The 24,589-nt window shown below is 36.3% G+C and overlaps 1 long non-coding RNA gene across 1 annotated transcript; it reads right to left on the bottom strand.

The window, feature by feature from the left end:
* Positions 1–4,576: 4,576 nt before the first annotated feature.
* Positions 4,577–24,346, bottom strand: LOC141579206 (uncharacterized). Its single transcript, XR_012510378.1, has 4 exons — positions 24,082–24,346; positions 19,521–19,588; positions 11,738–11,815; positions 4,577–7,793 (listed from the first exon to the last, which is right to left on the bottom strand). It is a non-coding gene; the product is annotated as an uncharacterized LOC141579206 (long non-coding RNA).
* Positions 24,347–24,589: the final 243 nt, after the last annotated feature.

The raw sequence follows: 24,589 nt of genomic DNA, 5'->3' as shown, positions 1-24,589 counted from the left end.
AGGTCTTACATTCTGTAGGATGACCCTCAGTCTGGGTCCATACTGTGTTTCTTCATTATCTGACCTAGGTCATGCTTTCTTGGTAGTAACCGCAGAAAAGATATATTGGTGTATCACATGAGGGGGCACACCATGTTGACAGTGGTGATATTAGGTTGATCATCTTGTCATTTTGGTGTCTGCCAGGTTTTCCCACCACAATACCACCATTATTCCTTTTGTAATTGGTATTTGGTGGAGATAAATTGGTATTTGATGGAAAATAACCCCATCATCCACTTACCAATCTTAGTGTTTATTAACAATCTTACCTGAATTAATCATTACTATAATGTTACCAAACAGTGGTTTCTTATTCCCATCATTCCTCAAACATTTATTTAGTAAGGAAGAGGTTTTCCTTCTCATTTATTTATTTATCTTTATGTCAAGATGGATTCACAGTTTCCTATTTTATAATAGATTATATTACACTATTAATATTCATTTTCATGCTCAAATTTTTCCAGATTTGGCCAATAAGAGCACCTTCAAAATGTCTCCTGTATACTTTTGCTTTGTCTCCATTATTCCTTCAGAATGCTTTGCTTTCCATCGCAAGATGATAGTTGAGGCTCAGCTGCCTTCCCAGGTCCAGGTCTGGAATGAACAACTTACTAAGTTCTGCTTCCTTTTAAGTGAAAGATGGTATATAGATACAAAAATCTGGAGGCTTGGTGTGCTCATTGCTACTTGGATGTAGTAAGCCCTCTCAGCAGAAAGAACTAGGAAACATATGTACAGAGAACATTCGTACACACACATAATACATACGTATGTGTATATATATATGTTTATTTGTGTACATATATACACATATATACACCTATATCAGTTATACATATATTTAAAAATCATCAATTCATACCAATACTTCCAACTGCAATTCAATACCTGATGGTTCTGTTTAGTCTTCTGCCTTTCCATGTTTGTAAATACTTGCTTCAACAGTGAGAAGCTTGGCTCACATTTTCGATACATTCACCTTTCCCTCAATGTAATCAGTCTCCTAACCAAGCCAACAATCTCCTCTATCTACAGCCTCCTTAACTCCCACACCACAGTGCCCTGTGTCCTGTGACATGAACAGTCACACGATTCTGTTCCCCTGTGTGGAGCCCCTCACTAGCCTGTGGTAGAACTGCTGCCAATGCCACTGAGTTAGGAAGGGAAGGGAAAAGAAGGGAAGCCTTGTAATTTTTAAAAAGAATATATTCCAATATTATCTGTAAAATATAATTAATAATACAAACTAAGAAACAATGCTATAGGCTGAATGTGCCCCCCCCCAAAAATCGTACTTAGAAACGTAATCCCAATATAATAGTATTTGGAGGTGGGGCCTTTGGTGGGTCACTAGGTCATAAGACTGGAGCCCTCACAAGTGATATTAGCACCCTTATAAAAGAGATCCCTCCCCATGTCTGCCATGTGAGGACACAGGGAAAAGACAAAGAGCAGGCCTTCAACAGACTCAGACTCTGCCCACACCTTGATTTTGGCCTTCTCCATATCTAGAAGTATAAGAAATAACCACCCATTATTTAGAAGCTGCCCAGTCTATGACATTTTGTTATTGCAGCCCAAATGGACTAAGACATAAAATTAGACAATGGAGGTTCACAGTTTCTAGTCCCATTAAGGATGGCAGGAGGTTCCTAAACTTAGCTCCTACATCCATCTCCTACAGAGACAGTCAGTAATTTCTTCGCCCTGATCCACATTTTCATCATCATTATTATGGCCACTACATTCCCACTCCCCTGGCTTCAGTAGGTGTTAAATTCGACCATTTCTAGCACAGTTCCTGACACTTAGCAAATGTTCGATAAAATGTCTCCAGTCATTATTCAGAGGGCATCAAGAAGGAAAGTTGCTTAAGAAAACCCAGCCACTCCCTCCTCCCTGCAGGACATCCACAGGTCCTCTTCCTCTCAATATTGTGGCTGATGCCAGCCCAGGAACAAAATTCCAGAGCCCAGAGACCATCAGATCAGGAGTAAACATGCACACCAATCATGGCTGTTAATCACATCCAACTTCCTTTACTGTTTCAAGGAACATGACTCAAAGACTCATGTGTGGAGAAGACTACATGAGAGGCCTCAGTTATAAGTACATAGCTATCAGCTCAAATTCCTCTGAGCTCTGAATACATGGGCTTCCTCTAAGAAAGGTTCTTAGAACCAACTTAATTTTCAACCAAGCCTGTGTTTTCATTTATAGCTTAACATTATTAGCTAAATCAAAGCAGTAAAAACTATATGATTTATTTGTTAAGTACAAACTATTCTTTGGAAATGGGTTTAAACTAAGAGATAATTTGTAAGAATAGTACAAATAACCTTTTTATCCTGAACCATTGAAAGTAGGTTGCCACCATGATGCCCTCTTCACTCCCAAATACTTTAGTAATAAGAATACTCTACATAATCACATTTCAACCATTCAAAACCAGGAACTTAACACTGTTGCCTACCGCCTAATACTCACACCCATTTGAGTTACACCCACTTGCTGAATAATTGCCTGTAGAGCAAAATAATTCAATCCAGGTTCACATATTGTGACTTCACTTCTCTTTAGTCTCCTACAAACACTTCCTCAGTTTTTTTTCTTGACTTGCATGATCTTGAGACCTTTGAAGATTATGAGCCATTTATTTTGAACAGTGCTTCTCAGTTTGGGTTTGTTTGGTGTTTTCTCCTGAATAGATTCAGGTTATGCATTTTTGGCTGTGTTCCTCTCACTGCATTCTGTTAGATGGTGCACAAACTCAATTCGTTTCAACGCTATTTATGTTAACTTTAACCGCTTGACTAGGTTGGGTCAGCCAACTTTGTCAAGCTACTTTTTCCCATTGTAACCACGTTTCTGCTTTACCAGCTGTTCCCTGTCATGCTTTGTTAATAGTATATGCTTGAGCAACTGCAAGGCTGGAGGAGGGAAAAAGCACATGCTCCTTCCTGTTTGCTTCCTGTGAACTTCCCATCTGCTTCCTGTGCAGTCAGCACCACCCCAGGAATGCTTCTTCACCAAGGTGTAAGGTGCCTTCTCAGAGCACGGTTAAATCCAGTTTAGTTTTTCTTAACATTTGCAAACCAGCCTCTTCATGCCTCATGAGCGATACCAGTGTCAGTCAGCCAGCCCTCTCTCTAGCTAATACAGATCCCAATTCCATGAAGCCCCTCTTCTGGGCCCAGAGATAATCACATCAGTGGGCTAGGGTCCCCTTTTCAGTTCTGAGGGATGCCTACTCTGTTGTGGTGTAAATATATGATGAAACAACAATATTTAGTGTAAGCAACGCTGGTATATGTTACAAAAGTTATTCAGGCAAGGTTGCGGCATTCCACTATTCTTATTTTAAGGTCTAAAACAAAAATCAAACATACATGAAATAGCTATTAAAGAGCATACTCATATACATAAGACTGACATAGCTCAGAGGTTATTTGCATATACATTTAAAACTGCTACTCTGATGATTCAACCCATTTGTGTCTTTTTCAAAGCTACATATTCCATGGTGACCATGATTAAGTAAACATACTGTTATATTACTAATAAGATATTCAGTACTGCATTCAAAATTTTGCTTCTAGAATTAGATTATTTCCAGATGAAGATTTCCCCCAACAATTCTTAAACTGACAATTTCCGATATGTATTCTCTGATATATAAATTTTGAAATGTTTTTCAAGATTATAAAGTTTTATTCTACACTCAGTTATCTGATGTTCAATAAGATGTGTCTGTGAAAATTTTCCTACATTCATCTCATTTTGGGGTTTTTCCATTGTAAATATCTGACTTACAAAATTTTTCACTTGCTGATGAAGGTTTAATAAAATGCAGGATATTGACAAGGGTTCTCCCATACTGAACTCTCTGACATACAATGTTTCTCACAACTCCATTAGATTCACAGGGTATATGAGATAAGGGATGGCTAAGATATGCTATGGCAACACACAGATCTAAACATGTAATTGCTCAACACAAGTTTACTTCTTGTTCATGAAAAGACTTCAGGATGCAGGTAGAGAAGGGAGGGCTCTGCTCGGGAAGTCATGCAACGACTCTGGTTTCTTCCAACTTGTGAATCTCTCATCTCTAATGACTAGCTCCCAAGCTGTCCTGAGGATAATCTCCATTGCTCTTTGATAGGGAAAGAAGTGGGAGGCAGGAAAGAGTTCAAATAAGGTCCTTTACAAGCTTGGAAAAATACATACCAAATATACCAACATTTTGGGTCAGAGCTTGATCACATAACCTCATGTGGTTAGAAGAAAGGCTAGAAAATCTGGACAAGTTGTGAGGACTGGGAAAAACATAGCCAGTTTCTGCCACATATGGTTTCTACCGTATGTGAATTCCCAGATGATTAGTAAGGTTGGATTTCTGGCAGAAAGTTTTTCCACACTCATCTCATTTATAAGGTTTATCCCAAGTGAGTTTTCAAATGATTAATGAGGGTAGATTATTGACAGAAATTCTTCCCACATTCATTACATTCATAGTGTTTTTCCCCTGTGTGAGTTCTCTGATGTTTAGTCAAAGTTGACCTCATATGAAAAGATTTCCCACGTTCATTACACTGAAATGGTTTCTCTCCTGTGTGAGTTGTCTGATATATATCAATGCTGACTTCTAATGGAAAGTTTTACCATATTCATTACACTGAAAGGGTTTCTCTCCTGTGTAAAATCTCTGATGTTTTTTTCTTTTTAACATTTTTTATTGATTTATAATCATTTTATAATGTTGTATCAAATTCCAGTGTAGAACACAGTTTTTCAGTTATGTGTGAACATATATATATTCATTGTCACATTTTTTTCTCCATGGGCTACAATAAGATCTTGTATATATTTCCCTGTACTATACAGTATAATCTTGTTTACCTACTCTACAATTTTGAAATCCCAGTCTATCCCTTCCCACCCCCTGTCCCTTGGCAACCACAAGTTTGTATTCTATGTCTATGAGTCTATTTCTCTTTGGTATTTATGCTTTGTTTGTGTGGGTTTTTTTTTAGATTCCACATATGAGCGATCTCATATGGTATTTTTCTTTCTCTTTCTGGCTTACTTCACTTAGAATGACATTCTCCAGGAGCATCCATGTTGCTGCAAATGGCTTTATGTTGTCGGTTTTTATGGCTGAGTAGCATTCCATTGTATAAATATACCACTTCTTCTTTATCCAGTCACCTGTTGATGGACATTTAGGCTGTTTCCATGTTTTGGCTATTGTAAACTGCTGCTATGAACATTGGGGTGCAGGTGTCATCCTGCAGTAGGGTTCCTTCTGGATATAAGCCCAGGAGTGGGATTCCTGGGTCACACGGTAAGTCTATTCCTAGTCTTTTGAGGAATCTCCACACTGTGTTCCATAGTGGCTGCACCAAACTGCATTCCCACCGGCAGTGTAGGAGTGTTCCCCTTCTTCCACAGCCTCTCCAGCATTTGTCATTTGTGGATTTCTGAATGACAGCCATTCTGACTGGTGTGAGGTGATACCTCATTGTAGTTTTGATTTGCATTTCTCTGATAATTAGTGATATTGAGCATTTTTTCATGTGCCTTTTGATCATTTGTATGTCTTCCTTGGAGAATTGCTTGTTTAGATCTTCTGCCCATTTTTGGATTGGGTTGCTTATTTTTTTCTTATTGAGTTGTATGAGCTGCTTATATATTCTGGAGATCAAGCCTTTGTTGATTTCATTTGCAAAAATGTTCTCCCATTCCATAGGTTGTTTTTTGTTTTACTTATGGTTTCCTTTGCTGTGCAGAAGCTTGTAAGTTTCATTAGGTCCCATTTGTTTATTCTTGCTTCTATTTCTTCTAGGAGAAAATTTTTGAGATGTATGTCAGATAATGTTTTGCCTATGTTTTCCTCTAGGAGGTTTATTGTAACTTGTCTTATGTTTGAGTCTTTGATCCATTTTGAGTTGATTTTTGTATATGGTGTAAGGGAGTGTTCTATCTTCATTGTTTTACATGCTGCTGTCCAGTTTTCCCAGCACCATTTGCTGAAGAGACTGTCTTTATTCCATTGTATATTCTTGCCTCCTTTGTCGAAGATGAGCTGACCAAAAGTTTGTGGGTTCATTTCTGGGCTCTCTATTCTGTTCCATATGTCTGTTTTTGTACCAATACCATGCTGTCTTGATGACTGTAGCTCTATAGTATTGTCTGAAGTCTAGGATGTCAGTTTTTATGGCTGAGTAGTATTCCATTGTATAAATATACCACCTCTTCTTTATCTAGTCATCCGTTGATGGACATTTAGGCTGTCTCCATGTCTTGGCTATTGTAAACAGTGCTGCTTTGAACATTGCAGTTGAGGTGTCATTTTGAAGTAGGGTTCCTTTTGGATATATGCCCAGGAGTGGGATTCCTGGGTCATACAGTAAGTCTATTCTTAATCCTTTGAGGAATCTCCATACTGTTTTCCACAGTGGCTGCACCAAACTGCATTCCCACCAGCAGTGTAGGAGGGTTCCCCTTTCTCCACAGCATTATCTCACATACATCTCAAAAATGTTCTCTTAGGGCAGTCTACCCAAGCAATAGAAGTAAAAGCAACAATAAACAAATGGGACCTAATGAAGCTTACAAGATTCTGCACAGCAAAGGAAACCATAAGTAAAACAAAAAGACAACCTATGGAATGGGAGAAAATTTTTGCAAATGAAACCAACAAAGGCTTGATCTCCAGAATATAAAAGCAGCTCATACGACTTAATAAGAAACAGCCAAACAACCCAATCCAAAAATGGGTAAACTCTCTGATGTTGAATGAGGGCTGACTTCTGGCAGAAAGTTTTCCCACATTCACTGCTTCTGTAGGCTTTTTCTCCAATCTGTGTTTTCTGATGCTCTGTGAGGGCTGATTTGTGACTGAAGGTCTTCTCACATAAATCACATTCATAGGGTTTCTCTCTTGTATGAACTTTGATGGACCATGTGGGTCGACTTCTGCTGGAAGGATTTCCCATACTCAGCACATTCATGGGGTTTCTCACCTGTATGTGTTCTCTGATGCACTGTGAGGTTTGATGTGTGATTGAATTTTTTCCCACATTCATTATATTTGAATAGCCTCTCTCTATTCTGATTTCCCTGAAGTTGAGTGAAGTGTGACATTCTGCTGAAATTATTTTCAATTTGATTGCTTTCATATTGTTTCATTTCCATTTAGATTCCATGACATTTCAAAACTGAGGATTTCTCACAGGTTTCTTCATGCCATTATATTCACAGAGTTTCTCTCCTGTGTGAATTTGCCTATGTGGAATTATTATGGTCTTTTTTATGGCTTTTCCACCATTATCATATTCAAAAGTCTTCTCTGAAGTTAGAATATTTAGGTGCTGAATAATACCATTATTATAACCAATGGTTTTTTTCATTTTGATTATTTTCATAAGAATTCTCTCGAGTATGAGCTTTCTCCTGCTTAATATCAAGTAATTTCTTATGTACATTTAATATATCAGGGTTCCTTCTTAAAGAGTTTCTATTACTATCAATTGATATTGCAATATTTTTCAAGTATATTCCACCTAAATCATACTTGTATGGCATTTTTCTTAAAGAAATAAAGTTTGTGCTCATATTAGATAATTTTCCTAAAGGATTAACTTTCTTTGAAGTCTGTGTTGTGTTGTTGAAAGCAACTTGTGGAAAATATTTGTCTTGGTTTTCCTGGATTCTCTCTGTTAGTCTATGAGCTTTGCAGTCTTCTAGAAATAAAAATATTAAACATACCATAAGAATTTGAACATATTCCTAATAGAATTGGACTAAGATACAAGTGTCCTGAGGGGAGGATATAGCTCAGTGTTAGAGTATGTGCCTAGCATGCATGAAGTCCTGGGTTCTATCCCCAGTACCTCCATTAAGTAAATAAATAAATAGATATATTAGGTAATTTTATTAGTAAATATAGGTTTAAATAAACCTCTGCCCCTCCCCCCAAAAAACAAACAAAAACTTTAAAAAAGATACTAGTGTCCTATTATATATTTAACTTTTGGTTTCAGCAGTCTCTCAAGATCAAAGTGCCTTTTCCTCATTTAGTTTGTTTGTGAAAACAAATGTGGAATAGAGAGAGCAAAATTAAAAAATAAGCCGACATGTAATCATCCAGCATTTTACAACTAAAACTTTCAAAATGGATAGAGATGAAGATATAAACTCAAGAAACAGTGAACAGAGAATGGAAGATTTTATAGGAGTGGCAGATTCAGGTAGGAAGAAAATCACAGTGACTGGGGTGGGTCTAGCTGAGCTAATGAAGAGTAACTGGGATGACAAGGTAAACCAGTAGGTAAAGGTGTTAATGGGAGAAATATGAGAAACTGAAGAGACAGACTACAGAGTAAATCTAATACGTTCAAACCTGCATTGTTTTAATAACATCGTGACAAGTTTTCATGCTTTCGGTTGAACTTCCCTTATTCCCATTCTACACATAATGGCAAAGTAAATTCCTGAATGCACCAACTGCTTCATGTTTCAGGGAAGAATTGTTAGCTTGAACTCTAATCCCCTCTTCTAGCTGTGATTCACAGGAACATACAAAAGTACAGAACAATGACAGACTAAGGGGCCCCATGGCAATCTAGATCTGATGTATTGCTCTGTTTTGGCTGTGACACCTTAACGTTGCTCTGTCATGGTTGTTCAACAGGTGAACTGTCACATCATAATAATCACATTTACGTTTACTTACTTTTCCGTAAAACCTTGCCTGTTTCACAGAAAATGTCTCAATTTTGCTTTATATTTCACATCTCACATTTTCACATTTTAGGCTTCTACTTACTATTAGAATTTAAGGACTATATTTTTCAGTCCAGTCCCAGAAAATGGGCAACAACTATGTTTATTTACCATTTAAAAAGTCCTGTGTATATTTGTTATCCACTGCAACAAAATCTATCCCAAGCTGAGAAACCACTGACCTGAGCCAAGTACCACATAGAAAACTGTTACAAGTCATCATTCTGGCAAATTTTCGTCAACTAAACGCACATCAGATTTTCAACCTACCATTCTACAACCCCACAATTAATATCCTCTGCCCCAGCTTAGTAAGTTCCTTGTCTCATTGAATTGCTTGTCCTCCACAGCAAGTTGAAAGTGTTTTCTCACACTCAGCCTATGTTCTAGCCTTGGCTCTACTTAATATCTAGAAAAAATGACATAATATTATTACACCAAATCTCCAAGAATGCCTTTTCAAATCTACCTGCTTTATAAACACTCAAATTTATATTTACTCTAAATGTAAAAGTAGTTCCTATCTAGACCTGTTGTTTTAACACAACCTGAGCACTGCTTTCTAACTTACTGTATTTCATCTACTGTAAGGTACATATACTTAACATTCTAAAATCGGGATGCATCTTATAGTTGATCACAGACCTGTGATCAGCAGGTCACAGTATAGTGGGCAGAATAACTTTTCCTTAGTTGTTCATCAAATAATGGTCCAGTAATAAACTATGGTTTCTTGGATTTGAGGGAAGATGACAAGTTATTCTTAATTAAGTGCCAAATTTAAAGTGCTTTGTGCAATTTTATTCTCATTCTTATAACCAAAGGATGGCAAACTTTTCCTTAAAGGGCAAAATAGTACATATTTCAGGCTTTGCAGTCTATACTACCTGTCACAATATTGAACTCTGTTATTAAGCATGAAATCAGCCAGAAACCATGTGTAGACAAATGAGCTTGGTTGTGCTGCAAAAAAAAATTTATTCATAAAAATATGTGGCAGGTTTCCAGCCATAGTTTGCTTTGCTCTAACAATACCCAATGCTCACAGCAGATGTTGTTAACTCTCTTATTTCCTCTGAAGTTGAGTGATTTTAAATCAATAGACTTCAATAAGCTCTGTGTATCAGCATTAACTGGAAAGCTTTTTCTAAACACAAGTGTTTAGACACTGTGCCATTTTATGTCTGATGCATCAGAATTATAGGCTTATAACCTGAGCGTGTATTCAGAAAGAGTCCCCTCAAAGTGTTTTCAGAATATGAAGTTCTTCCTCTACCTCGTTCCAGTCAACATGGGTTTACCAAAAGTCTATTTCTGGTTATATACCTAAGTAAGAAAGAGTACCAGCATAGGAATTTTCTTTCCTAGATCATAAACCAGATATGAAAAAAGCTTGATACTATTAGATAACAGATTCTATGACTTTTGTTTAGTTTTGTGTGAAAGACCCAGCACACGCTGAGTGTCAAGATAAAGAAGAGATGCTGGGGGGTCAAACATTCAAGAACTGTTTCTTGGAAGATGACAAACTTAACCTACACTTTAAGGATATGCAATATAGTAACAGTAAAAATCATGTTTTATTATATACTGAGCACTTTTCATTTATTAATTCATTTAGTATCTAGCCAAGGAAAGAAAATAATGAAGAAAGGTGTGACATAGAAAAATATCCAAAATGTATGTATATGTGTGACTGAAACATTATGCTGTACATCAGCAATTGACACAACATTGTAAACTGACTATACTTCAAAAAGAAAAAAAAAGAAAAGAAAAGAAAAGAAAAGAAAAAGAAAAGAAAAGAAAAATATGTGCTACACCTAAGTGGCATTTGAGGAGAGGGGATAAAATAATGTTTAGCGACAGTACAGGCAACAGAAAAATAAAATTAAGGAAGCCAAATCAGACCATGAAGTGATAGTCAATGGCAGGCAAGTAATTAAATTTCATGAAATAAATAATAGGGGAAACATAAATTTATCTTGTCAGGCTACTGAAAGAAAACGATGTTCTAGGTGAAACAAAAACACAAAGCACTACCACCTCTTCCATCACCACCACCAACACACCTCACTAACTACAATTAGGAACTGGAGAAAATAAAAGTATGAGGGAATATGGTTCTTACTGATATCAGTAGAAAGTGAGAATATGAGAAATATTAGAAGTTTAAAAAGAAAAAATATTCAAGAATACAAAAGAGAAAATAAAAGAAAGAACTTGTCTTGTAGGCTTGACAATTTCGTTACCAATTTCTGATTTTATCAGACTATGATTAGGGAATGTCATATTTCTACTTTGCGGGATTTTTGAGAGTTTTCTGTGAGCATGATATCTTCCCGCTTGTTTGCACATGCTCTTTAGGCACATTAAAAGGTGTTTTTTCATCGCTTTTAGCTACAGACAAAAATATAACCTTATAAAATTAGGGAGGCTATAATCTTGTTATAGTACTTAATCTTACAAGTCTGGATTTGTGATTCTATGAATAAATTACCTATTTATGTAGATAGTATCAAGTAATACTCCACTACATGTAACAGTGAAATTAGCGTTTCCTCCCTTCTCCTCACAAACTAAATTTTAGTAGATTTTATTACCTTTCTTAGTTTTTATCTTTGTGCTATTGAACATACAAATGTCTGTATTACTTGACCTGTCCGCATAAATGGTATCTTTGGACCCCAAGCTTTTAATAACCAGAAAATCAGCTTACATTCCTTCTCAGACATTACCCTTTCCTCTTCCAATTTTATCACATATATATCCTTTCTACACTTCCAAAGTAGGTGCCACTAAGAAGAGATTCTTAGAAAACATTTACATGTTCAACTCCTAAACTGACCACCCAGAATATAATTTCCCAAGGCTTCCTCTTGCCTAGTATTCACTAACTCACCTGGGTAGCTTTGGGATAGAAGTTTTTCCTCTAATGCCCATGGATCCTCTCCTTGCTCTGGCTTGGTAATGAAATACCCTGTAAAAGGAAAAATGACAGAATTGGGGCCGGGCTGTCTGTGCTACAGCAACTCTAAAGGAGGAAGTAGGTAGAGTTTCTGGAGCTGCACCTTGATGGGCTCATTTAAACCTTTCACGGGATGCAAAAATACAAACATTCTTCCTGGTGTTTAAAAGAAATTAGCAATCTCAGATTCCTGAACCAAAAGCCTCAACATTAACCACAAAAGATCACAAGTTTTGGTATCTAAGAAATAAAATGCATTCTATTCATGTTTTGATATGGAAACTTTGCTTCCACCGAGACAAGGTTGTAGTGTTCTCCAGTATCACGTCCCTGCACAGCATCCTCTTGTAACAGAAAAGAACAAACCTGACTCCATATTAGATCTGTTCCTTTGGCTTTAACCCTGTGCCCTGCTTTCTAGGCTTAGTCTTGCTGGTTCTGCACCGTTTGTACAAGAATTCTGCCTTTAGCCTGAAATATACAGGACAGCCTATTCTCAAGACTGACCTTTAAGGATATTAACACTTTTGCACTTATATAAGGATAACAAGCTGCAGAATAGAAAATAACACTTGTTTTGTTAGAGGTTTCACAGGGGCACCATGACCTGACCCACGTGGACAGCTGCAAGAACAAAGGATTCCAAGAACAAAAAATTCTGACACCATGAAGTTTGCAGCAACGAACCACACCCCCTTCCCTTTTTAGTATAAAAGGAGCTGGAATTCTGGCTTGGGTAAGATGGTTCTCTAAGACATTAGTCTGCCATCTTCTTGGTCTGCCAACTTTCTGAATAAAGTCGCTATTCCTTGCCCCAACACCTCATCTCCCAATTTATTGCCCTGTCGTGTGGTGAGCAGACGAGTTTGGACTTGGTAACACTCTGACAGGGTTCAGGTGCCGCCACTCCTCCTGGATGAAGCCCACAGTCACATCCCTGACTGACACTGATTCCTGTAAAAATATGTTTCTGGTCAGCCTAAAATGATCAGAATTGTAGTGGCACAGAAAAGATATATGGAAATTAATTCTTACCAGGTTCACTGTGGAGGGTTTATATCTTATAATATGCCTACTATGTACATTATTTCATAATAGATTTTATAAAAGAAAAATAATTTTTAAATTCCTGCTTTTGTTTTAATTTATTAATGCCCTGTGCCTTGAAATGTCCTGGCTGTTGGGAATAGTAGGAAGAATAAAACATTCTTCTTGTTCTCCAGCAGGTTAAGTACTACACAAACACAATGCACTCAAAAACTCCAAAAAGAAGGTGTTACTGGAATATGTTAGAAAATGTGAAAAGTATACTGGGGTCAGTAAAGAAAAGGAAAGTTAACTATTCTGTGTCAACAGTTTATGATTAATTGGAGAGGAAAAGCTTTAAGGCCTTAAATGAGATGGATATATATTCTTTATAATTATGAGGCAACATGTCACAAACAAAATATTGGATGCATTAAAAATTCATGGATTGACTTCAGCTTCTGCCCTAGGATACAGAAAGCGAGAAGAAGAATCACTGTCATTCATACAATGACAATGGGCCTAGTAACTTCAAATTCACAACTTTTTTTCTAACTTATGGGACAGCCAAGGACACAAGGCATCCAAGTGCCCCAAACCTCGGAAGAGATAGTATCTGCAGGGCGAGGGGACATGTATGTTCTTGCCTACCCCAGTTGGACCGCAGGTAAGAAAATTCAACCAGAATCAGTGGCATATTAATTGACAAAGACTGAGTGTGAGCAGGCACAATAGTGTGAAACCCCTGGGGGTCACAGATATTAAAGGACCTTGCACCTTCTCACAGGCTTTTTCTCCATGACGGACACCACTGGGCACTTACTTTGTACCTGGGTAAAAGAAAGGATTATGCACTGAGCCTACAACTATAGCAGGGAAGGAGCAAGAAAATCAAGCAAGCCACATCTTGGAGATTCAGGGACACAGAGCATCCCCAAGACCGAGGCTGTATTGGAAAAAGAGAGAACACACTGCTCACCACTTCCCACCACCAAGCTAACGAGCTTAGAATTACATGTGCCAATAGAACACTGCTGACAGATGGACTGGAGGTAAATAAAAAGCCTGCAAAGAGACTCTCTCTGAGGCACAAAACAAAGAGAAATCCTAAAAACTCAGAGGACAGACATAACTATGGTAAACTAACCCCTATCCTAAAACACAAGGTATCTTAACAGAAATTTGAAGCCTATACTGCACTGAAGGTACTAACACAAACAACACATCTCAAATCCTGCCAAGTCCTAACTAGATTAATTTAAACCCCTGGACTGGAAGGAAAGTCAGGCCCATTTCTAGGAAATAATGTAAGAAACAGTGGCTTAAAATTTATCCCAATTTTTAAAAAATTGAAGTATAGTTGATTTACAATGTTGTGTTAGTTTCAGATGTACAGCAAACTGATTCAGTTATACATGTAGATACATATTCTTTTTAAATTTTATTTACTTATTTCATATATTTTTATTGAAGTACAGTCAGTTTACAATGCTGTGTCAATTTCTGGTGTACAGCACAATACTTCAGTCACATAGGAACATACATATTCTTCTTCACCATAGATTACAAGATATTGAATGTGGTTCCCTGTGCTATACAGTAAGTTCTTGCTGTTTATCTATTTCATATATAGTAGTGTATATATGTTAATCCCAAACTCCTAATTTACCCCTCCCCTCCACCCCTCTTCCCTCTGGTAACCATAGTTTGTTTTCTAAGTCAGTGAGTTATTTCTGGTGGGTAAATAAGTTCATTTGTATCTTTTTTTTTTTAAGATTCCACATATAAATGATATCATGGTATTTGTCTTTCTCTGTCCGACTTACTTTACTTAATACGATAATCTCTAGGCCCGTCCATGTTGCTGCAAATGGCATTATTTCAAAATTTACCCCAATTAATTATAGAAAACAAACCAAAGATCCAAGAAAATCAAAAATACCAAGCAGCAGTTAGGTGCAGTTAGGCACAACATATTAGATTCCCTTAAAAAAAAGAGAGAAAATCTTAAAGGTAGCCAGTAAACAAAGAAATATTACAAAAGAGGAATAAAGATAACAATTAAAGCAGAATTTTTGCCAGAAGCCATGAAAACTAGAACACAATGAAGTGATATACGTAAAGTGCTGACAGAAAATACCTGTCAATCAGGAATTCTATATTTATCAAAAATATCTTCAATAATAATTGAAAAACTACTTCTGCAGAAAAACAAAAATTTAAGGAATTCTTCACAAGCACAAGAAATGTTAAAGGAATACAATGTCAGAATGAAAATTGAATCTACACACACACACAAAAAGAAAAGTGATAGAAATGGAATAAATAAGGGGAAAATTAAATTAATCCTTCCTTTCTCTAAAGCAAAGGTCAGAAAATTTTTTCTTTAAAGAGCTAGACAGTAAATATTTTGGGCTTTGTGGGTCATACATTACATATAGCAATTACTCAACTCTACCATTATAGTGTGAAAGTACACATTGACAATACATTAAAAAATCGTGTGGTTGTGTTCCCAATAAACTTTATTTACAAAAGCAGGTAGTGAGCTGAATTTCACCTATGGGCCCTAGACTGAGATCCTTGCTCTAAAGGATTACTGACTGTCTAAAGCAAATAGAGTAGCACTATATCGTGTGCATAGAGCATATGTTAAAGTAAAATGTATGAGGCAATAGAAGCACAAAGGACAGGAGGGAAGAGTTGGAAATATACAGCTGTGAGGTCATTACACTAAACACCAGGTAGTTTAATATTTGAAAGGAGATTCTGATTAACCAAAAATGTATGTTATAAGCCCTAGGGCAACTATTTAAAAACTTAATAGGTTTAATAATAAGTCAATAGCAAAGATAAAATGGAATAATAAAAATATGCAGCTAATCCAAGAGAAAGAAAAGACAAAATTATATATATAACAAATAGAAAATAGGTAGGAAATGGAAGATCTTAATTCACTATATTGATAATTAAGTTAAATGTGAATATCTTAATCAAGCCAGATTGTTAGATTGGGTTAAAAAAAAAGGACTGACTAATAAACTTCCATTAACTATAAAAACATAAAAAATTAAAGGTAAAAGGATAAAGAAAGAAATACCATACAAACAATAATCCAAAGAAAGCTGGAGCAGCTGTACTGACATCAGACAAAATAGACTGTATAACATGGGCTATTATCAAAAATAGAAAGGAACATTATGTAATGATAAAGGGTCAGTTCTCCAAGGTAAAAGTAAATGTGTATGCACCTTTCAAAATATATGAGGAATAGACTTACCATATGATCCAGTAATCCCGCTCCTGGGCATATAACCAGGAGGAACTTTATTTCAAAAAGACACCTGCACCCCAATGTTCATAGCAGCACTATTTACAATAGCCAAGACATGGAAACAGCCTAAATGTCCATCAACAGATGACTGGATAAAGAAGAGGTGGTATGTTTATACAATTGAATACTATTCAGCCATAAAAAAAGACAACATAACACCATTTGCAGCAACATGGATGTTCCTGGAGAATGTCATTCTAAGTGAAGTAAGCCAGAAAGAGAAAGGAAAATACCATATAAGATCACTCATATGTGGATTCTAAAAAAAAAAAAAAAAAAGAACGTAAATACAAAACAGAAACAGACTCATAGACATAGAATACAAACTTGTGGTTGCCAAGGGGGTGGGGGCTGGGAAGAGACAGACTGGGATTTCAAAATTTGTAGATACTGACAGGCATATGCAGAATAGATAAACAAGATTATACTGTATAGCACAGGGAAGTATACAAGATCTTGTGGTAGCTCACAGTGAAAAAACATGTGACAATGAATATATGTATGTTCATGTATAACTGAAAAATTGTGCTCTACACTGGAATTAGACACAACATTGTAAAATGACTATAACTCAATAAAAAAATTTAAAAAACCCCAAAATATGAGGTAAAAACCAAGAGGACTGAAAGGAAAAATAGGGGAAAAAATACAGTTGGAGACTTCAATGTTTGTTTAATTGATAGAAGTAAAAATAAATTTGGAGAGAATATAGAATACCCAAACAACACTATCATTGAACTAAACCTAAGTGACATTTACAAAACATGCCATTCCACAACTGCAGAATAAACTTTCTTTTTAAATGTACATGGGACATTCATCAAAATAGACTGTATTCTGGGCCATAAAACAAATCTCAACAAATTTATAAGAAAATAAATCATAGACATTATGTTCGCTGGCCAAACTAGAAATCAATACCAGAAAGATACCTGGCAATCTCCAACTATTTGTAAATTAAACAACATACTTCTACATAACCCATAGATTGAACAGAAGTTTCAAGAAAAACTTCACACAGGAGGAAAATGAAAATACAACTTACCCAAATTTGTGGGATGCAACTAAAGTATTGCTTAGATGGACACTTGGTATTAAATACTTTATTAGAAAAGAAGAAATGTTGCTGATCAATAAGATCACATTCACTGGTGACTCACCAAAACAAATTTCAGGCAAGTGGTGGGAAAGAACCAAACTTACAGGCAATGGGTTAAAATGGAAACATAATGTTCAGAAATATGCTCCAAAACATAAATTGAAATTTCTACTGAAAACCAGCATATGAAGACTTAAACAAAACCAAAAGAGCTTCCTATGGAGAAGTTACAGTAAATTATTTTATACTGTCCATGTATCACTCCTCAACATACTAGGTTTTTTTTTTTAACATTTTTTATTGAGTTATAGTCATTTTACAATGTTGTGTCAAATTCCAGTGTAGAGCACAATTTTTCAGTTATACGTGAACATACATATATTCATTGTCACATTTCTTTTCACTGTGAGCTACCACAAGATCTTGTATGTATTTCTCTGTGCTATACAGTATAATCTTGTTTATTCATTCTACATTTTGAAATCCCAGTCTGTCCCTTCCCACCCCCCCACCCCCTTGGCAACCACAAGTTTGTATTCTATGTCTATGAATCTGTTTCTGTTTTGTATTTATGTTTTGTTTTCTTTTCTTTTCTTTTGTTTAGATTCCACATATGAGTGATCTCATATGGTATTTTCCTTTCTCTTTCTGGCTTACTTCACTTAGAATGACATTCTCCAGGAACATCCATGTTGCTGCAAATGGCATTATGTTGTCGGTTTTTATGGCTGAATAGTATTCAATTGTATAAATATACCACCTCTTCTTTATCCAGTCATCTGTTGATGGACATTTAGGCTGTTTCCATGTCTTGGCTATTGTAAATAGTGCTGCTGTGAACATTGGGGTGCAAGTGTCATTTTGAGGTAGGGCTCCTTCTAGATATATGCCTAGGAGCGGGATTCCTGGGTCATATGGTAAGTCTATTCCTAGTCTTTTGAGGAATCTCCATACTGTTTTCCACAGTGGCTGCACCAAACTGCATTCCCACCAGCAGTGTAGGAGGGTTCCCTTTTCTTCACAGCCTCTCCAGTATTTGTCATTTGTGGACTTTTGAACGATGGCTGGTGTGAGGTGATATCTCATTGCCAGTTTTGATTTGCATTTCTCTGATAATTGGTGATATTGAGCATTTATTCATGTGTCTATTGATCATTTGTATTTCTTCCTTGGAAAATTGCTTGTTTAGGTCTTTGGCCCATTTTTGGATTGGGTTGTTTGTTTTTTTCATATTATGTCTTATGAGCTGCTGTATATTCTGGAGATCAAGCCTTTGTCGGTTTCATTTGCACAAATTTTCTCCCACTCTGTAGGCTGTCTTTTTGTTTTACTTATGGTTTCCTTTGCTGTGCAGAAGTTTGTAGGTTTAATTAGGTCCCATTTGTTTATTGTTGCTTTTATTTCTATTGCTTGGGTAGACTGCCCTAGGAGAACATTTTTGAGATGTATGGGAGATCATGTTTTGCCTATATTTTCTTCTAGGAAGTTTATTGTATCTTGTCTTATGTTTAAGTCTTTGATCCATTTTGAGTTTATTTTTGTGTATGGTGTAAGGGAATGTTCTAGCTTCATTGATTTACATGCTGCTGTCCTCAAAATACTAGGTTTTATCACGGATTTAAGCTGGACCATGGTGCAGCTCTCTATTTAAGACCCGGTATTATGGTCTCTTGATAATTTATACCACTTACGCTCTGGCATTATGCCCTCTGTTTCTACCATATCCTCTTCCATTAGAGGCAACAGCCTTCATTTATTTCAAGGTTGTTATTAGAACATTGTTCACAACATCAACATTTTGATAACTAATAAACAAGAAAGCTATTCTAGACGTCTATGTCAGGAAAGTCTTTACATCCCATGAAGAATCAGTTTGGTTTATTCTTATTTTCAAAGCACTTTCCATAACAATGTCTGCTATCGCTATCAGAAACAAATGTACAACTTAGCATCGGTACCTTAAACATTAAGGACTTGAGGGTCACCGACTTTTGCCTTACTACTAATCCGCTACTCCATATTTCCCCCAAAGTTGACATTTATCTGTTTCTACATTTACATTTTAATGGTTATATCTTATAAATCTTGTAAAATTCAATGCAAAAGAAAACAGGAAATTTAAAAAGAAACTCACATGGGATTTGTTCATTTTCTATTTTCTTTAAAAAGCATAGAGACCTGTGAAGATGTAACTGAGACATAAGGAAAAAGAAATGAATTATAAAATATCTGGCCTCCTCCATAGCTCCTGGATTTACCTTAGTAAAAATTCTGCATACTAGTGGGTAAAATGCCTTCCTGGTAGCCAATGCCTTCCTGTTGGTTCCTAAAAAGAGAAGGAATGTAGAATCAATAGAATAAAATATTTAATGATAGGCTCTCAAAAAAAAAAAAAAAAAGCCCTGAGTTGTAGTTGCCAATTTCCAAGGTATAAATAATCCTGTCATGATCAATTTCAAATTACTAACATGATACCATTGGAACAGAGTTGGGAAGAGATGTTCAATAGTACACCATTATATAGTATTTCCAACACACTGATAAAGTAGAAAAAGAAATAGCCTCAAGAGCACAGATATGAGTAAACTTAAGGAAATTAATTAGGAAGTGATGAGTTTTTAATATGATCACAGATAAGAGGAGCCTAAGCAGACATAACTACTTAATGTAACACAGTGTCCTGGAAAGGGTCATAGAACAGAAAAAGATTACAGAAAAACTGAGGAAATCGGAAAAACTAGAGACTTTAGTTAATAATAATGTATCAATGTTGGTTTGTTAATTTGGACAAATGTACCACACTAATGTAAGATGTTAAAAATAAAGGAAATTAATGCAGACTATACAAGAATCTATCCATTATAGTCACAATAATTCTGTAAGTCTAGAAACTAGTCTACCATAATTTATTTAAAAACTCTTTAAAATAAAATGGTATAGTAAAAAATATCCACTTAATACCAAAGAAGGCAGTAAAGGAGAAACAAGAGAACAACAACAACAAAAAAGCATGATATATACGGGGGGGGGGGGGGGAGGCGGGAAACAGCAAAATGCCAGGCATAAATCTAACCAAATCAACAAAAGCATTAAATGTGAAATGGATTACACATTACAAGCAATGGGCAAATTGTCATATGGGATTAAAGAGAAGCCTGAACTATATGCTGTCTACCAGAGACAAAATTTAGATTCAAAAGTACAAATAAGCTGAACCCAAAAGGATGGGAAAATACGCAACGTGCAAGTGCAATCATAAGAAAGCTAGAGTGATTATACTAATAACAGATAAAATAGACTTTAACACAAAGGTGTAACTGTTTCTTACAGAGAACATTTTAATGATCAGTCCATCAGACAGATATAACGATGTTTTAAATACATACACTTGACCAAAAACGTCTCATAAAACATGAAGCTAATTGATAGAATTGAAGGGAGAAAGAGATAATTCAACAATAAGAGTTGGATACTTCAACACCCAAGTCTCAATATTCGATAGGATAACTAGGCAGAAAATTGTCATATAGAAAACCTAAACACTGTACATTAGCTAGACCTAAGACATCTTTAGAACCATACTCCCAACAGCAGAATACACACTTTTCAAGTGTACAGGGAACATTCTCCAGGACAGACAATATACTAGGCCATAAAACAAGTCTCAATAAATTTTACAGGATTTAAATCACAGAAAAAATGTTCTCTGACCACAAAGGAATTAGAAATCAGTAACAGAAGAAATTTGAGAAATTCACAAGTATGTGCTTAGAGGTAAATATATGTAAACATCTATTTTTAAAAAAGAATAATCTTAAATCAACAACCTAACCACTCACCTTAGAAAACTGGAAAAAGAAGAACAAATTACACCCAAAGCAAGAAGGAAGTAAATAATAAAAAGCAGAAACAAATGAAATCAAAAAAAGAGGAAATTAATAAAATTAAAGTGATTCTTTGAAACTATCAACAGAACTAATAAAATTTTATCCACAGTGACCATTAAAAAAAGAGAGGAAAAACAAATTATCAAGAGCAGGAATCAAAAAGAAGACATCACTGTCAATATTATAGAAATTAAAATTATTATGAAGGAATATATGAACAACTATATACCAACACATTAGATAAATCAGAAGAAATGCACAGTCCTAGAAAGGCACAAATTACTGAAAGTGCCTTGAGAAGAAGTAGAAGATCTGAGACATATTTAATGGTGAAAAATTAAACCCATTCCACCTTAGATCAGGATTAAGACAAAACATCCAATCTCACCACTTTCCCTCAGCATCTCAATAATGTATTGTACTGTTCAGCAATGTGTTCAACATTGTTCAACACTGAGCATCAGCTAAGGCAATTAGGTAAGAGGGAGGGGTAAAAGGCATCCATATTAGAGAAGGAGAAATAACACTACTTTTATCTGTGGGTGATGTGATCTTATTCATAGAAAATCCTAAGAAATCCATATTTAAAACTACCTAAACTAGTGGAGCAAGGTTGCAGGACACAAGGTCAATATGAAAAATATATATTTCTCTATATACACTAGTACTGAACAATCTGAAAAACAATTCCATTCACAAAAGCATAAAAAAAGAATACTTAGGAACAGATTTAACAAAAGAAATGCAAGACTTGTACACTGAAATTTAGAAAACATTATTTTAAAAATTAAATAAAAATAGATGGAAAGACAGCTCACATTCATGAATGAGAAGATTCAATATTATTAAGATGATACTACTCTCCAAATTATCTACAGATTTATCACAATCCTATCAAAATCTCACCTGCCTTTTTTTTGCAGAAATTTACAAGCCAATTCTGAAATTGACATGAAAGTGCAAGGTACCCAGAATACCCATGCAAATTTGAAAACGAGTTTAAGGGAATCCCAATATTTACAACAAAGCTATGGCAATCATGACAGTGTGGCCCTGGCATAATAGAAGACATCTAGGTCAATGCAATAGAACTAAAGGTCCAGAAAAAAACCAAGCCGTCCTATTTATGCTCAATTGATTTTCAACAGAAGTGCCAAGACAATCCAATGAAAATTAATAAAAATGGGAAAACCACTTTTAGGGAATGTAAAATGGTTCATATTCACTGGAAAAGTTTGTCATTTTTCTCAAAATGTTAAACACAGAGTTACCAAATGACTCAGCAGTGCCACCCCTAGGTATCTACCCAAGTGAAAGGAAAACATATATATATCCACACAAAGAGTTTCAGAGCAAGCTAAAATTTTAAGTTTCTTGTGCATTCAAAAGAACAGACCGTGAACTGGGAGACTTCAAACTGACAGTGACAAGAAGCATGGAGGCATGTCCTTACATGCCTTTATAACAATTAATTATTACAATGGGGTTTTCCAGACAACAGGATATTAGTTAAAAGTGATTATTTTACACCACTTTAGGAATATGACTTAAGTTTGTTTATGATGATCAGAGGCATTACAAGAAATAACCTATGTTAAGATCTACTTATGTGGCCTAACTGGTTTTGTCTGCTCAGGGGATTTTCAAGCCTGGTCTCTATTTTCTTCTAACAAGTTATATACAATATTTCATAGCAGGATTATTCATTGTGGCCAAAAAAAAAAAAAAGGAAAAAATCCAAATGTCCATCAACTGAGGATTGGATAAACAAAAGGTGGTATATCCACACTGTAATAAAGAGTCTGACTCCATTTTTAAATTTTGACTATGGTAGTCTTCAAACCAACTTTTACCTTTCTCTTCTGCCCCACATCCAGGCAAACTGACAAGAAAAGCCATATGCATGTTCTCTTTCTCAACCCTAGCCCCTAACTGCAATAAAAACCAGGCCACTCCTTCCCACACTTTTTCAAATCACTCAGGTAAGTTCTGGATCAGCTTGGGTGCTACCCTGCTCTGCCCAGAGAGTCCCATGATGTGAGTAAAAAATCTTTTTACATTCTCTTGGTGCATGTGTGTCTTGACACCCAAACCAAATTTGGGGTTGAGTGGTTTTAATCTGTCCTCTGTGGGGCCACTTCCATCCTGGGAGCAGAATAATCTAGAGAATGACCACCACGACCTTGAGGTCTTTCTTTTCTTGTTTTTGTCTAGCTAACTGGTTTTGTTGCCTGATGGGAAGCATGTGCTTTGAGCTCTGCTGTTTTATGCCGCACTTGCTGGGTCTGGCCTGAGCCTCTGCCTCTGCCTCTGCCACAGATTTAACTGACCAAAGCTGGAAATAGCACTGAATTGAGTGTAATTGGTGTTCAGGGACAGGAGTGTGGAACAAGGGTCCTTCTCTGGATCATGTGTTCGGGTCATGGGTTTTGGCCCAGACCTATCTGTGTGCCTAAAATTGAATTGTGTGTCTCAACTCCGACATAAATTGTAACAGACACTAGGATCCTGGATTCTACCTTGTGATTGTTGGTTGAATCTCAACCAGGCATTTTTCTCCACTGTACAGTCATGACTTAAATGAGGCATTCTATAGAAGCCGCATCTCTCTTACCATTTTCAAGCTGCAGGCTTCACAGAATGTAACAGCTTACTAAAACAACTTTGAAATCAATTAAATAAAACACAGCACATTTATCAAACCTCGGGGATGAATTGTAATAAAGAGCCTGACTATAGTTCTAGTATAAAAATTTAGTATTTTTTTAATTACTTTGAGTGAAAACTCAATAGTTGGCACAAGAGTAAACTGATGTCATAAAATTGCTGACCAGGAAATCAGCATACATTCAGTATTATTCCTTAGTGAACAGTCAAAATATTTTCTACCATTAGCATAATATTTGAGTAAAAATCTCATGCGAGTGCGCACCTAACATTAAGCTTTCTTTTTCTTTTGTAAAGATGATATGAGTGGGATTCCTCTTCCGTTTCAGTTTATATGTTTTCTCTTCCTTGCATGTTTCGTGTATCAGTTGCATAATTTTGCAAGCTTGTATTTCAAAGATAAAGTCAGCTGTTACAGGGCCTTATTCTTTGCACTACTGTACTTGGTTCCAAGGGCTTTCTTTAAATTACTATCGCTATTCATCGCACCAACTCAAGATAGTTTTCTGTTTTCAAGGCCCCAGGCTGAGGATTGCCAGTTCTAGTCAGCTACCACTGTGAGCAACGAAAGGACCTGTCCAGCAGCAAACACTCAGACCGCCGGACGAGGCCGAACCTCACGACGTCAGCCGCCAGGCTGCCGCAGCGGAGGCTCCTGGGAAGCGGAGCTCCCGCGCGCGGCGCCGGGCGCCTGCCGCGCATGAGCAGTCCCAGCTCCTTCCCGCCGCCGCCATTTTCTCCGTCTCACACCCCAGGGGGGAGAGGATCAGGAG

Source organism: Camelus bactrianus, chromosome 11 (genome assembly GCF_048773025.1).
Source record: "Camelus bactrianus isolate YW-2024 breed Bactrian camel chromosome 11, ASM4877302v1, whole genome shotgun sequence".
Taxonomy (NCBI): domain Eukaryota; kingdom Metazoa; phylum Chordata; class Mammalia; order Artiodactyla; family Camelidae; genus Camelus; species Camelus bactrianus.
Note: the sequence above shows the minus strand (reverse complement) of the source record. Positions and strands in the feature narration are given on the sequence as shown.